Genomic DNA, 15,544 nt, shown 5'->3' on the forward strand with positions numbered 1-15,544 from the left:
AAGAAGCAGTGTGTGGCCACGGCGTGGCTGTGTGATCCCGTTTCGGGAGCCCATGAAGTGCCTGACTCCGTTCCTGGCTGGCTTTGCCCAAAGAATTCACTGCGGGGCTTCCCAGTTTTTCACCAAAAAGGAAAAAATTAAGTACTTATTTATTATTTTCTTCTTTCCTCCAAAGGCAAAAAGCTTGAAGGTAGCAAAAGGAATGTAAGTGAACAGTAACCGTGCACCAGGTGAGGAAGACCATCTCCCGGAACTTTCAGGGGCCCGGGGCCAGTTGGGCAGCAGGAGGCCACTGGACTCTCTCTTCACCGGTGTTCATGACGACTTCCTGTGAGGGCTGTACAGGTGCACAGGGACTGCGTGAGCTCCATGTCCCGTCCTGACCTGCAGTCTCCCTGGGGACAGGGCCATTCACCCCACCACCCGTCTGTCTGCCTCAGCCCGAAGGATGGCAGCTGACTCCTAAAATGAAACCATCACCACGATGGCTCCTTGGGACCAGGGACGGATGGCCCCTCTGGTGCCAGGGCCAAAGGGAGAGACGAGGAGGGCCAGGCCTTGGGCACAGCTTGAATGTGGGTCCAGATCCAGGCCCAACAGCAGAAACCGGGTGTGGGGTCCCTGTCCCAGTGAGACAGGCAATCAGCCACGCCTCTCATTCTGTCATGCTGGTCTCTCCCAGTTGCCCTGGGAAGCTGCCTTGTAAATGCTTTAGAAACCAATGTTTACAGCAGAGAGGGCGGGGTCAGGACGACCGTCATCAAAGCCGGTTTCTTCTGAAGTTCAGAAGCTTTGGTGCAGGAAGTTCCCATCCCGTCCCCCATGCTTCCCACCTCACTCGTTCAGACTCTTCTCCTTTCCTGTTTCAGCCAGAGACAGGACACTGCCCACCTCACCCGCCCACCTCAACCGTGCCCAGACCTGATGGGTTCAGAAGGAGGCAGAAGCCTCGGCCCACTGGCCCTGGGACGGCCCCTCCTGACCCCAGAGCCATCCTGGGCCAGGGGTTTCCACCCACCTTTCTCCCCAAGTTCAACCCAAACTCCCGGTGGGCAAAAATGTGAGTCAGGTAAGAACCCAGAGGAAGCAGACTTTGTATGCAGGCGAGTCCCAGCTAGGGGCCGGTAAGGAGACGGTGCTGTCCCGTCTGTGCTGTAGGACACCGGGCACCCTAACGCGTCGTTTGCCATAGTATTCGTCCCTGGGGAACCGATGAGCCTTTGAATCATGGGGGACCTCGTATGCACACACACACATCTCGGAACACGGCCCACCGTGTGTTCGTGTCCACACGCCCAGGAACCAACACCGACCGGGTTCCTGGCCTGCGAGTCGGCCGTGGGGGCCGTGACAAACACCACCTCACGGCCGTGGAGACCCGAGCTGGGGCCACGGGGTCCAGTCAGGACCCATCCCAGGCCTTCCCCGGCCTTCACGTTGTCCTTCCCCATAAGGACAACAGTGGCTGCATTAGGGCCCACCCTGCTCCCTGCTCGCATCTTAACTACTTGTATCTGCAGGGACCCTATGCCAAATAGGGTCGCATTGTAAAGTGCCGGGGTTAGGACCTCAGTGTAAGAATTTGGGGGAGGCACAACTCCACCCATAGCGGACCCCTTGTTCATTCACCAGCCACTGGATGACGCACCTTCTGCAAGCAGGGAGCAAGGCTGGGGTCATCTCCACACACTGGTGACCCCAGCACCTCAGCCCCAGGCAGGGCCCATCTTTCTCCGCAAAGTAATGGGCGAGCGGCCCCCAGGTTTCTCACATGTTAGGACTGTGAGAGTCGACTCTTCCTCTGGTCTCAGACCACTGGAGGGTCAGGCCTCTGTCAGCCCTGTGCTGCATGGCCAGGCAGCTGAGGAAACACGTCCACATGCCTCCCCACAAGCCCTTGGCTACGCCACACCACGAAAAGAGCACGCAGACAGCACTCAGCCTTTGCCCTCAGTCCCCCCGGGGCCTGCCCACAGGCAGCTTCCCACAGCCCCGGCCTCGTTCAGGCCACCATCACCGTCCAGCCCCAGCTGGGACATCACCCCCTGTCTGACTCCTGAGTTCACTTGTCAGTTTGTTTGTAATCCTTCAGGGCTGAGTGTGGTTTCAACGAAGCACAGGACGAGGACTGGGAGACATGCTGGGGAAAGCAGTCTGGAGGGCCCAGCATGACAGTGCACGTCTCAGGATGCAAGCAGCCTGTCCTGCACCTGCTCATCCAGGAACACCACCACCAGGTGCCCCACCGGGTGCTGGGGACCAGCCCTGCCTTCCTGGGCTCACTGTCTTCTGTGGAGAGACAGCCCAATAAACAGACGCACAGTAGAGTGACTTCTGGTCAGCGCACAGTAGGACAACTGCTGGTCAGCCCCGTGGGAAGACGGCCCAATAAAAGACACAGCAGGGCGACTGCTGGTCAGCACACAGTAGGGCAACTGCTGGTCAGCACCGTGGGGAGACAGCCCAATAAACAGACGCACAGCAGGGCGACTGCTGGTCAGCACACGGTGGGGTGACTGCCGGTCAACACCGTGGAGAAAAATAAGGCGGGAGAGTCGGTTGGGATGAGGCTCTCCCTTGTGCGTGCCAGGAGGCCTCTCTGGAAGGCGACACTGAAGGGGGTGTGAATGAAGTCAGGGCCAGCGGTGAAGTGTCAGGGAAACAGAGGAGCAGCGAGTCTGAGGCCCTGTGGGGAGAGCGGGCCGCGGAGCCCTGGGCCAGACGGGAGACAAGCGCTCTCCGGTGCAGCCCTCGGGGCGTTGGGAGCCCGGGGTGTGGCCTGACCTGGGTGCAGATGGCGGGCACGTGGGCAGGGCTCTGCAGCCAACCACGGGAGGCATGGAGTCTGGCGCGGTGACCCTCGAGGGGCCGGTGCGTAGACTGTGCCTGAGACCAGACGCGGGGACGTGGCCCCGGGGCTGTCAGTCCGCGCGGCACCCACTGCTGGCTTGAGGAAGATTATGGAGAAGCAGACGAGCTCAGTGAGTGGGGGCAGCTCCCTGGACACCCGAGTGCAGATACTGGGGGGCTCAGGACGGGCTGAAGATGCACGTTTGACAAGTTTGGCATCATCTTGAGGGTCGTGACCTAAACAAGTCCCCACGGAATGAACCCAGAGAAGCAGGCGGAGAGACTGAGGACCGGCTGGTAGGTGAGAGGGGTCCTGGAGGGGGGCGCTGCCTATCGCCGATGGGCGGTGGTGCCGCCGGGGACTGAGCAGAAGGGCGGCGGGGCCCAGGGTGGGGAGCCAAGGGGCTTGTCTCAGTGGGGAGGGGCCGTCCCATGGTTGTGCACCGTGGGGAGACGGCCCAATGTCGGGAACGATTCTCTCCGTGGAGGCTTCTCGTTCTCTCTTGTGCTACATTTTCAGGCATCGGCGTCTACTGCCTTTGTACTTAGGAAACGGGAGTTACCGAAAGAGGCCTGGCCCACGCATCTTGCCCGCTAACCTGCCCACACTCGTGACAGGCTGCCCCCCCCCACCCCCGGGCTCCCTCCTTCCTACCCCATCTCTTCTGATGTAAGGCGTCTTCCCGGCCAGGATCCCACGTGGTGGTTTGCAAGTTTGGGTGGGAAAGTCTGATCTTGACAAAGACTGGGATCTGGCTTCAAGAGGCCAGGTCACAGAGGGAGACAAGGCAAACCTTTTGTTCCCGAACAAACCCAGTGAGCAGAGGCCAGATGGCTGAGCGACTCCTCACGAACCCCAGGATGCCTTGGGTTTTTTTTTTTATTTTCTTATTTTTTTACATTTATTTATTTTTGAGAGACAGAGAGAGACAGTGCGAGCAGGGGAAGGGCAGAGACGGAGGGAGACACAGAATCTGAGGCAGGCTCCAGGCTCCAAGCTGTCAGCACAGAACCCGACGCAGGGCTCGAACCCACGAACCGTGAGATCATGACCGGAGCCGAAGTCGGACGCTTCACCGACTGAGCCCCCCAGGTGCCCCAGGACACCTTGGGTTTTGAGGTTCCCTGAGCAGAGCAGCAGACGCTGTGCTGGTCCACGCAAAGCCCATACCATCGGGACCAGGCCGAGTTAGCCCTTTGGCTCCTCAGGGAAGCCGCTGACCATAAACTCAGGAGCAGACAGACCGCAGGAGCGGCTGCCCTCTCGGCAAAGATGCCACCACGTTCTGTGTGAGGGTCTCTGCACGCTTCGGGGACACCACACAGCCACTCAGCCTCCCTGTTGGCCTCCTGCCCAAACCTTCACCTGTTTCCCTAGCAACCAACCCTGAGACACCTTTCAATTTGCAAAATATCAGGTCAAAAGAAAAGTGTTAGAATTTGCCATAAAAATAAAAAATAAACATCTTGATTTGTCAAAAGGGTTCAAAGAATCCCAAGAACATACCGCTGCACAGGCAGGAACGTTCGCCTGCTCTTCTGGGCGAGGGGTCTAGATGTACAGCAGGGTCTCAGGGGCACAGGAGGTGCACGTGGGGCAGCCTGTGGACCCCACGGCCAAGCAGGAGGGCCATGGTCACCTCCTGCTGCCAGACGGCCCCTGTTGAGCTCCGGGACACTGCCTTTTGGCCTGGGGGACAGAGGACACACGCGTCTGAGGCCAGGACCCTGTGCCGTCCACACGTGCACCACCATTCGTCCACTTCTGTGCTCACAGGGCACAGCAGCTGGAGGTCTTACCCGAATCCTGGTAGGGTAACCGGCAGTGCCGGATTCTGCCAAGGCCACGGCCGCCCGACCCCTGGACGAAACGGAAGCTGTGAGTGTTGGGCGGCTGCTCGCAGCAGGCAAGGAGGCGAGGCTCATCTCTTATGTGCCTGCCAGGTAAGGACGAGAGCCATCCCTCCGCTGGAGCAGGTGTCTGGACATCTGTGGGCAGGGGCAGCTTCCACGGGGCCCGCAGGATGCTGGGCCGGGGCCAGAGCTCAGCTGTTCCAGGAGCTGAATGGCCGAGGGCCACAGGCCACGGGGCGGGAGGGCTCTGACTCAGTGCAGCTGGCAGAGGGTGAGCCTGATCGATTTCCAGGCAAGTGGGGATCCCCCAGGGGCTCCCCAGGGACGCCCAGCCTCTGTGCAGCTCCAGCCCTTGCCTGGGCCCTGCCTCCGCTCACGGGGCGATTCATGCCACAGGACGCTTGTGCCAACTCCTGAGGCTCATGCAGGCGGCCACAGGTGGGGACACCTGGGTCACAGGTGGCCGGGGGCAAGAGGCCTCTGGCCTCCTGCTGTCTGGAAATCATGGGACTCACTCTGAAGTAGCATGCCTGTCAAGAATTCAGTTCTTGGTGACAAAGACTCAGAAGATGCTGAGCCCTCTCCTCGCTGTTGATGCTGGTGCCACCGGGAGCATACCTGACTTGCTGAAGCCAGTAAATTCAGAAAGGACGAGGCCCCCGGCCAGTGGTAGGTGGTGGTGTTTCCAGGAGGGTTCGGGATCCCATCGGGCCCTCCCCAAGGAGAACTGCCATTGAAACCGTGAAGATTCCAATAAAATCATTTTTCCTCTTCCTGCCATGCTGCAGGTGCTTCAGGGCTGGGAGCTGCGGGAGGCCATGCTTTGCCCAGGTTGTAAACAGCTACAACACCGATCAAAGGGGCTACACAGACCTAATCACAGAGCTTGACAATGAGGGCAGTGAGGGTTTCGCCTGTGACAAAGATGGACGTGGAGGTAAGATCCCAATCCATCCTGAGAATGCAGGGCACTTTCCGGGGTCCCCTCCTGGTCTCCTTCCCTTCCTCCCCTCAGCAGTGGGACAGGACCACGCAGTGGACAGTCTAAACTCAGATGGCCTAGTGGTCCCTTCATCCAACATCCATTTCACATAAAAGGCAGCGGGGGGGGGGGGGGGGGGGCGGGGGGTGGAGATTTTCAGGTTCAATGAGAGAAAGTAAGCCCTGGAACTTCCTTAAAAACCCTACCACTGGGAATACAGTGAAGAATCCAGGAGCAGACATCCCTCCTCCAAGTGGCTTAGTGACAGGCACAGGTGTCGCCCTCGAATGTCCTTCTAGCCCATCTCTAAAGGAGCGCCCGGGAGCTCGGGGACAACAGTGCCTCACGCCGAACTTGGTCGTGGCCATGAGGGTACCACCCAGGTCCCTGCTGCGGAGACTGAGAGCACAGGGCCCGGTCTCACTCCTGCTGCAGGGACTGAGTATGTCCTGATGTTTTCTCCTCGCCTGGTTGCGTCCACATTGTACAGGCCACGCAGGACTGCGTTGATGGACCCGGAACTGGTGCCTGTTTGCTATGAAGGACCTGGTGTCAGGCAAGGAAGGTCACAGTATCTACTGGCGCAACTGGAACCACTTCAAAGGGTGCAGTTGTGTCATCCAGGGCTCCCCACAGAAGCCAAACTGACACGACACATACGTATACAGGCAGAGAGGTGGGCTTTAAAGAACTGGCTCCCGCAGTTGTTGGGGCTGACGAGTCGAAATTATGCAGAGCAGGCCAGCAGGCTGGGATCTCAGGCAGGATCTCCACGTTGTTTCTTCTTCGGGAAACAGTCTGTCTGTTTCTTTGCAGGCCTTCAGCTGTTTGCACGTTACGCAGGGTCACCCACTTTCCTGAAAGTGGCCCGATGCAAAGTTAATCTCGTCCAAACAATACCTCACAGCAGCATCTCCCCTAGCATTTGGGAGAACACCGGGCACTATGGACCAGCCTGGTGGACACGTGAACCGAACACTCTTGGACCCTGAAGTCACGTACTCGGCAGTCTGGAAGTCTGTTCCTTCCGTACGTCCCCTCTGGGAAGCAGAGAAGGTGCAGGACTGTGCCTCCAAGAAGAGGCAGCCTTGCCAGCGACAGGCTCCTTGTGTCTCATCCAGGCTCTCAGCTCGAGTGACGGCATCTCAGAGGCCTACGGGGAGGTCTCGGTCACTGCGCCCTTGTGGAAGGACTGGGCTCAGAACTCACGTGCAACCCAGCACGAAGAACAGTCGCAAGCTGACTCCCGTCTTGCTGCCCCCCTGCTGCCGTGTTCTGGGGACCAGGAGGCCTGGCTTTCGGTCCCCAGGCCCACGGTTCCCTGGGTGTCTGCCTGCAGCTGAGCAACAGTCTGGGCCCCAGAAGGGTTGGGACCTCAGTCACTTGAAGGCCACCAGCTCTGACATCAGGACCAGAGCCGACGCCTCTGGAGAGGCCCTGAGAGGAGGGAGGCCTCGGAGACACGTCTCGTGGTGCAGCACGTCACGCCCCCTCCCTGCTGGCTCTCTTCCGGGGCTTAGTAGTAACTGCTCTCGGAACAAAATCCAGAGCCATAAACATGAGTGGGGTGCTGGGACCCTCCCCTTCCTCCGAGCCCATGTGAGGCCCCGCCCCCCGCTTGCTCTGCTCCTGGTGGCCACACTGGCTCTAGCTCTGTCCTGCAGACGCCAAGGCCTCCCCCATCAGGGCCCCTCACCCCTCCCCCGAGCTGCAGGGTCTGGCCCTCCCTTCCTCCTGGCTCACCATGCAGGCTGCCTCCCCAGGTGTCCCTGACCACTGGCCACACCGCCTTCCCGGTTGTCTCTTATCAAAACCTCGTCAATGGCAGAATTGTCCTTCTCAGACGTGGGGCTCTCCGTGCTGTCTGCTTGTTTAGCACGATGCCCCAGGGCCCGGGCTGGAGCTGTAGGTGCTCAGAGGACAGTGGGCATCCAGCTCAAGGCTCTTGGGGGGCCCCGGGGACCCATACCCAACCAGCCCCCTACGTCACATCTGTACCCGGCTTCTCTCTCGTGCTGACCCATGTCTCCTTGACAGGCCTAGGTCTCCCGCCTCATTCGACAAGCAGACGTCTAGGGGAGCTCACGCCTCCCAGGATGCAGCGGGGAACATGTCAGATGTGCGTGAGGACTGCAGGCCCCGGACCGTCCACAGGTCACTGGGCCTCCCCGGGCCTGCCGTCCTGTCCAGTTTCTTCTCTCCCGAGGGTGGTGAGATCGCACAGAGGGATTGCTCTCCAAAGCCCCCAGTTCAGAATGATGCAGTTCTCAGGCTATAAGAACCATGGTCTTAGAAGGAATGCGTACACCTTAGATGACCGTGTACAGCTGAAGTCCGGAAACAGGCGGGTAGGGCGCCTTCTCCTATGACCTGTTCAGACTGCCTCAGGCCCAGGATGCCTTCCTACTGCCTTTATTCAAGGGTGATTGGTGTGGCTTGAAGGCCACCGCTGCCCTGGCCACTGAGCCTTTGTGATGTCACATGCTGGTGGAGAAGCTGGTGGTGTCAGTGCCCAGCCCACACAGCCCTGTGGGATTGCTGTGGTCGGGAACAATCATGAGCAGGGAGGCAGGCTGCCGAGGGGCCCACGGCCCATGTGCACAGAGTGTTTGCGAAGCTACCTTCCCCGTCCAGCAGCACCCCAGTCCTGGCTGGGTGCCCACCGGGTGCCCCTGGGAGTGGCCCATCGGGACCGAGCATGGAACTCTGTGCACGGCCTCCTGCCAGGAGGGCAGGTCGGTGGGGGACAGAGCCTGGCTTGCTTTTCACAGTGACCCTGGTTCCAGCACAGCGACTTAGGGAGGCGTGGGCCGGACACTCAATAAACGTTTATTTAGTGAGTGGATAGAGGCAAACATTAGCCTCTTGAATACTGATCTTCCAATGCGGATTTAACAGCTGGGTGAAACGTGGTACCTGCACTGACATCTCGTGAGTAAGTGCAAGCCGTTCCCGGGTGTGTCTCCCTCATTCACTAAACAAAGATCTGCGCTCGGCAGGTTGCAATAGTGGCCTGGATAGTGCAGTGGCACCGAATAGTGCATTATCGCCCTATAAACTGATTTCTACTAAGTCTGTTAAGCAAATGAAACTGCCAGAATTACTAAGCTAAAAATGCATAATACACAAAGTAAAATATCAAGAAACATAAAACCCATGCAGGATTCTTCACCAACATTCAGCTATCATCAGTCATTCTTTACTGGATCTTCATTTTCTTCCAAAGGAAAACCATCATGCAAGAAGAAGAGAATTTTACAGGCAATTTATAGAACATAAATATATAAATACACATCCCGAAGACATATATAAATTAGCAAATAATTAGTCACGTTATCAAAGCCTGTAAGAGGCAATTCCTCCAGAATAGACAGAGTTAGCCCTATAGTAAAGCCATTTTTAAAAGAAGACATGTCCCTATTTATAGACCGTAACTTCATAATTCTATTTCAAAGAATAGACATGTTTTCAATTTTAAGTTTGTCAGCCAAGTATATGCCGAAGTCTCTCCTCTGTACGTTAGACCCAGAAATGGTAGGAAAAGACACGGCGGATGTGGGGAGACGCCTGCCCGCCCCCAGACAAGGGGCAGGAGGAGACCCAGGAGCTCAGACTAAAGACACAGCTGGCACCCCACTGCAGTGCAGGGGGCAGCCACACAGAGGAGGGCAGGGCAGGGCAGAGGAGCCTGAAGGGAGGGCCACAGCCTCACCAGGACACCCACAGGGGAACCAGGCTGCCAGCACCCCCAGAGCTGCCCTCACCCAGACAGAAGAGCAGTGACTGGACCAGAGAAAGTGGGGGCACGTGCCCAGAAAACCAGTGCAGGAGTGCCCGCTCGGTGGCCCAGTCCAGCCACCACCAGCCAGGTTCACCCGCATGTGGAGTCCTGGAGGAGGCCTTCGCCCCTTGTCCTGAGCTGGCTTGGTACAGAAACATCTGGAAGGTGAGCTCAGAGTGGCCCACAGCACCTGCACCCAGCTCAGCGAGCGGGCGGGGTGCCGGAGGTAAGCTGTGTGGGGAGCACGAGGCAAAGCAGTGAAAAAGAACCAAATGAAATATTGGAAATTAAGAATATAATTGCTGAAATTTACAAATTCATTTACATTTTGAATTTTAGATTGGACATAACAGAAGTGAATAAATGAGCTCCAAAAATAGACTGAGGGACAGTGTAAACATTAAAACACATGAAAGGGAGATGAGACACATATGTTCACTCAGGCTCTTGAAGGAGAGAATGAAGAGACTACAGATAAGTCGTTATGTAAAGAAATAATTCCCGAGAATTTCCCAACTGCGAGAAAACATTAGTCCTCAGCGCCTATCACATGCTGAGCAGCAAAAATCAGCAAAACTCACCCTGCAGATGCTCCGAAGAGAAATCCAAGAACATTAATTTAAGAGAGGTCCTCAAAGCTACAGAAAAAACAATTTTCGAAAAGAAGCAAAAACCAGATTATTACCGGCCTCCCTGGATGCATGAAGAAAAATGGAGTCATATTTTCCAAGTGTTGAAGGAAGAGACAGTTGGATCTAGAGTGCTGTATCTGGTCAAGCTACCATCCAGGGAAGGTCAAGAAAATCCTGGGGGTCAGGGACATACTGTCCGTGGGCCCTTGTCACATGAGCCACCAGAGAACAAGAGAAAAGTGAGTCCAACGAGAAGCAGTGAAATACTAAAAGCAGTATTAATGAATAATTAAAATGCATTGCCTAATGGTGTACTGTCGTAAAAGACTTTTAAAATAAGTTTAAAATAAAATGATTTTTAAACATTTAAAACAATAATCTGAAACAAGATTTCAGACAGTGAAACAGGAAAGTGCCAGACAGGCAGGCATGGAGGGAATTAAGATTATACTAATGTTTTGATTTCTCCTGGAGGAGAATTGAGATGCCTATTTTTATACAGTTTTAGAAAGAAAAAATCTATATGTTTGTCTTAATAATATGAAGATAAAAACTAAAAAAAAAAAAAAATAGAAATATACTGTGTCACTTTAAAAATCCGTGGGGCGCCTGGGTGGCTCAGTCGGTTAAGCGTCCGACTTCGGCTCAGGTCATGATCTCTCAGTCCGTGAGTTCGAGCCCCGCGTCGGGCTCTGTTGCTGACTGCTCAGAGCCTGGAGCCTGTTTCAGATTCTGTGTCTCCCTCTCTCTCTGACCCTCCCCCATTCATGCTCTGTGTCTCTCTGTCTCAAAATTAAATAAACATTAAAAAAAAATTAAAAAAAAAAAAAACCATAGAAGAGGGGTGCCTGGGTGGCTCAGTCGGTTGAGTGGCCGACTTCGGCTCAGGTCATGATCTCACGGTCTGTGAGTTCGAGCCCCGTTTTGGGCTCTGTGCTGATGGCTCAGAGCCTGGAGCCTGCTTTCGATTCTGTGTCTCCCTCTTTCTCTGCCCCTAACCCACTCACATTCTGTCTCTCTCTCAAAAATAAATAAACATTTAAAAAATAAATTAAAACCCGTAGAAGAAAACAGTGAAAAAGAAAACCAGATCCATTTACAAAATAAAGGGAGAGGGACCAACAGTGGAAGAAAACAATGAATTAAAAAATGGTAGACAGAAGATATATAATAAGAGGCAGAATTAAGTGCAAATAGTTCTGAGATCATAAAAGCTGTAAACTGGATCAGCCAGTTAAGAAACATTCCACATTATAACCAAGAAAATAAACAACGTAGATACAGGGAACCCTGGAACAACGTGGGGGTCAGGAGTCCCTGCGTGTAACTCCTGACCCCCTGAAACTTAGCCGTTAAGAGCCTCCTGTTGACTGAAGTTGACGGGAAGCCTTACCTGTAACGTGAACAGATGATTCATACACACTTGGTGAGTGGAGAATGTTACCAAAATGGAATCAGGGCAGCACTACTCATATCAGGCAAAATAGAATTTAAGGTGAAAAGCAGTAAAAGGTGCAAACAAAAGGGAATGTTTCTAACAGAACGGAAGAAGATAGGCCGAAACGACGTGAATTATAAGCCTGTTGGAACACAGCATTAAAGTGCAAAAAGCAAAATCCAAATTAGTCTCTGGGAGAAGCTGACACATTCCCAGTCCCTGGAGCAGGTCCACAGGCTTCCCTCAGAAATGGAAAGAGCAACCAGAGGAAATACAAGTAAAAACGTGAGAGCTTTGAATAACTTGATTGGTTAGCTAACAAGCAATAAATAGACACATACATACACAGAGACAGAACATGATGCCTCCAGAAAACAGACGATAAAGATCCCCCCTGAGTACACATAAAACACTCACAAAATTTAGCACACATGGGTCACAGAGGGGGTCTGGGACAGATTTCGAACAATCCACATCATAAATGCCACGTTCTCTGGCCTCCGTGCGTGGACAACAAAACAGACATCCTTAAATGCCGCTCGTCTGGAAGCGCGGGGCCACGGACCAGGGCAGAGTCCACAGTAAACGCCCACGTGTCGTCGTCAGTGCCAGCAGAGCCCCAGAGGCCCGGGCCGGCACGAGCCGTGGGGGGCCGCCCTCAGCGTCCCGCAGGCTGGGCTCCCCGGACTCCGATCCCGAGCCGGCTTTGGGGCACAAGGTATTTATCTGAGATCAGGGTGTGTGCAGGGAGTGCAGGCTGAGCTGAGCCCAGACGGGTCCGCGGCCACAGGGCATGCCCCCACACAGTGTCCCTGAGGCCCAACCACGCGGGCGTGACCGGTCACTCTCGCGGGGCCCCCGGGAAGAGCGTGAGGCAGGTCCTGCCACCTCCGGAGGCAAAGCCTGAAATGGCCGACGGCCGAAACCCGCCTGCTGGGCTGGGTCACCAGCGCGTCCCGAGGGCGCTGCACACCCACCAGAGGGTGAGGCGGTGTGCGTGGACCCTTCAGCCGGACCCCGGAGGCCCAGGAAGGTGCGTGCGCGGGTGGCACAGGCCCCGTGGCCCTGCGGTCACCCCGACTCCTCTCTGAGCCACGCCTGCGGCCTCCTGGGGGTTCTTCCTCACCACAGAGACAGGAGGACTCGGGTCCGGGGCTTACACTCGGGTCCCCGCAAGATGCCGACACCCCGAAGGAAGGCAGCTGCGCGCCCTGGCCGACACAGAGGGTCCTGAGGGAAACCTTCCCGGGGCTCGAACTGTGGGTCAGCCGGGTCGAGCTCGGGGAGCGGACAAAGAGGAGTGCGCGTGAGCTCTGCAGGCAGAAGTGGAGCAGCCGACGTGACCCTGAGGGTCGCTGGGTCGGAGGCAGGGGAGCGCGAGAGAGGTCCCCCGCTGGTCGTTCCTCTCAGGGCGCCTCGTCCTCGCACCCGCTGAGCCCAAGCCCACCAGCAGACACCTGGCCTCCCCTCAGACCTCCCTGGACACCTTCTCCCCAGCACTGGCCACGCTTCATTTCGCAGGCTGAGGGCAGTGACCCCTGAGCCCCGCCTGCCCTCCTGGACTTCATTCCTCAGCAGTCCCACGGTTCCGGCAACGAACGCCCCATCCAGTAACCCCAGTTAGTGGGGCTGCTCCTCTCACGGAGCCTTGGCTGAGACACCAACGGGCGTCCTGGTTTCCTAGATCCCACAACACTGTCCAGGTGCCAGGTACTCAGAGCAGAGCCACATGATGCATCTCCCCGTAAGGACTTGTTGTTTATTATGTTCATAGTCCAGACAACCTGCCACCATCTTTTTACCAAAAACTCCTTTCGGTATTACGATAATTGTCTCCATGTTACCGTTGCCATATCTTTAAAACAGTTACTCAGGTACCAAGTATTGGTGGGGTGTTGAGAGACTGAAAGCCCCATTCGCCACTGTGGGAGTGTAAATCCGCACAACGCTTTGGAACTGCGTGCCAGTGCCCACAAAAACCGAACAGGTAGCAGGTGCCACCTCATGACCCGGCAATTCCACCTCAAGGTGTAACGGCTCCCTCTGTTCACCAAACAGCGTGCACGGGAATGTTCGTAGGAAGGCCATTTGAAAAGCCCCGCACCGGAAACCACACAGATGCTCATCATCGTCAGTAGAAGGGTAATTTGTGGCGTATCTTGAGCAGTAAGAATACACAACAGCATGTGCCAACAAGCATAAATCCCACAAACGTAATGATGAGGAAAAGAAACCAGACACACAAAATAAATACTGTCTGGTTCCAATCATGTAAAGCTCAAAATCAGTAAAAAAAAAAAACAAAAAACAAAAAAACTAATCTAAAAGCAAGAGATCAGACTATTCAAGGTTGAGGGGGAGGACATAATGAAAAGCCACAGAAAGGAAAGTCTCCTGGAAACCAGGTGCTGGTGCCCCTGGTATGCTCGTTGGTAGAACTGCATAGAGCCATGCACATAAAATTTGTATACTTTGCTCTTTAAAAACAAAACTTTAGTTTTTCTTAAACTTGTTCCACTTTCTTTATCCTTATTTTATTTTATTTCTATATTTCTCTTCATACACTAAAAATGTATGGGTTACATGTGCCTTCTTATCCCTCTTACGGTGTTCAGTCATACAGGCAAGCCCCTCTGTGCTGTTCTCTTTGTACTTCTTAGGCCAGAGGACACTGTATTCTCAGGGTCTTCATAGAGATCTTTTGATGATAAAAGTGATAATGGTGATGGTGATGGTGATGAAGATGGTGATGGTGATGATGGTGATAATGGTGATGGTGATGATGATGGTGGTGATGATGATGGTGATGGAGGTGCTGATGGTGATGATGATGGTGATGGTGATGATGGTGGTGATGATGGTGTTGATGGTGGTGATAGTGATGATGATGGTGATGGTGGTAGTGATGATGGTGATGGTGATGATGGTGATGGTGGTGATGATGATGGTGATGGTGATGATGGTGGTGATGATGATGGTGTTGATGGTGGTGATAGTGATGATGATGGTAATGATGGTGGTGATGATGGTGAAGATGGTGATGATGATGATGGTGATGGTGATGGTGATGGTGGTGATGATGGTGGTGATGATGGTGAAGATGGTGATGGTGGTGATGGTGATGATGATGGTGGTGATGATGGTGAAGATGGTGATAGTGGTGATGGTGATAATGGTGGTGATGATGGTGGTGGTGATGATGGTGAAGATGGTGATGGTAGTGATGATGATGATGATGGTGGTGGTGATGGTGATGATGATGATGAAGATGGTGATGATGGTGATAACAATGATGGTGCTGATGGCGATGGTGGTGATAGTGATGGTGATGGTGGTGATGGTGATGATGATGGTGATGATGGTGGTGATGGTGATGATGATGGTGATGATGGTGAAGATGATGGTGAAGATGGTGATGATGATGGTGATGGTGATGACGGTGATGATGACGATGATGATGGTGATGGTGGTGGTGATGATGGTGATGGTGATGATGACGATGATGATGGTGATGGTGGTGGTGATGATGGTGATGGTGATGATGGTGATGGTGATGATGATGATGAAGATGGTGATGATGGTGATAACAACGATGGTGCTGATGGCGATGGTGGTGATAGTGATGGTGATGGTGGTGATGGTGATGATGATGATGGTGATGATGGTGGTGATGGTGATGATGATGGTGATGATGGTGGTGATGGTGATGATGATGGTGATGGTGGTGATGGGGGTGATGGTGATGATGGTGATGATGGTGGTGATGGTGATGATGATGGTGATGGTGGTGATGGTGATGATGATGGTGATGGTGATGATGGGGGTGATGGTGGTGATGGTGATGATGATGGTGATGGTGATGATGGGGGTGATGATGGTGAAGATGGTGATGATGATGGTGATGGTGATGATGGTGATGATGGTGGTGATGATGGTGAAGATGGTGATGGTGGTGATGGTGATGATGATGGTGGTGATGATGGTGAAGATGGTGATAGTGGTGATGG

At 54.4% G+C, this 15,544-nt stretch overlaps 1 long non-coding RNA gene across 2 annotated transcripts; it reads right to left on the bottom strand.

The window, feature by feature from the left end:
• Positions 1–210: 210 nt before the first annotated feature.
• On the bottom strand, positions 211–8,122 carry LOC122238827. 2 transcript variants are annotated; one of them, XR_006218016.1, is made up of 5 exons: positions 7,430–8,122; positions 5,893–6,543; positions 4,651–5,618; positions 4,358–4,540; positions 211–337 (listed from the first exon to the last, which is right to left on the bottom strand). It is a non-coding gene; the product is annotated as an uncharacterized LOC122238827 (long non-coding RNA). The 2 variants fall into 2 exon arrangements; XR_006218015.1 differs by lacking the exon at positions 211–337 and having other exon boundaries at positions 3,909–4,540.
• Positions 8,123–15,544: the final 7,422 nt, after the last annotated feature.

The sequence above is a fragment of the Panthera tigris genome, chromosome B2, assembly GCF_018350195.1.
Source record: "Panthera tigris isolate Pti1 chromosome B2, P.tigris_Pti1_mat1.1, whole genome shotgun sequence".
Taxonomy (NCBI): domain Eukaryota; kingdom Metazoa; phylum Chordata; class Mammalia; order Carnivora; family Felidae; genus Panthera; species Panthera tigris.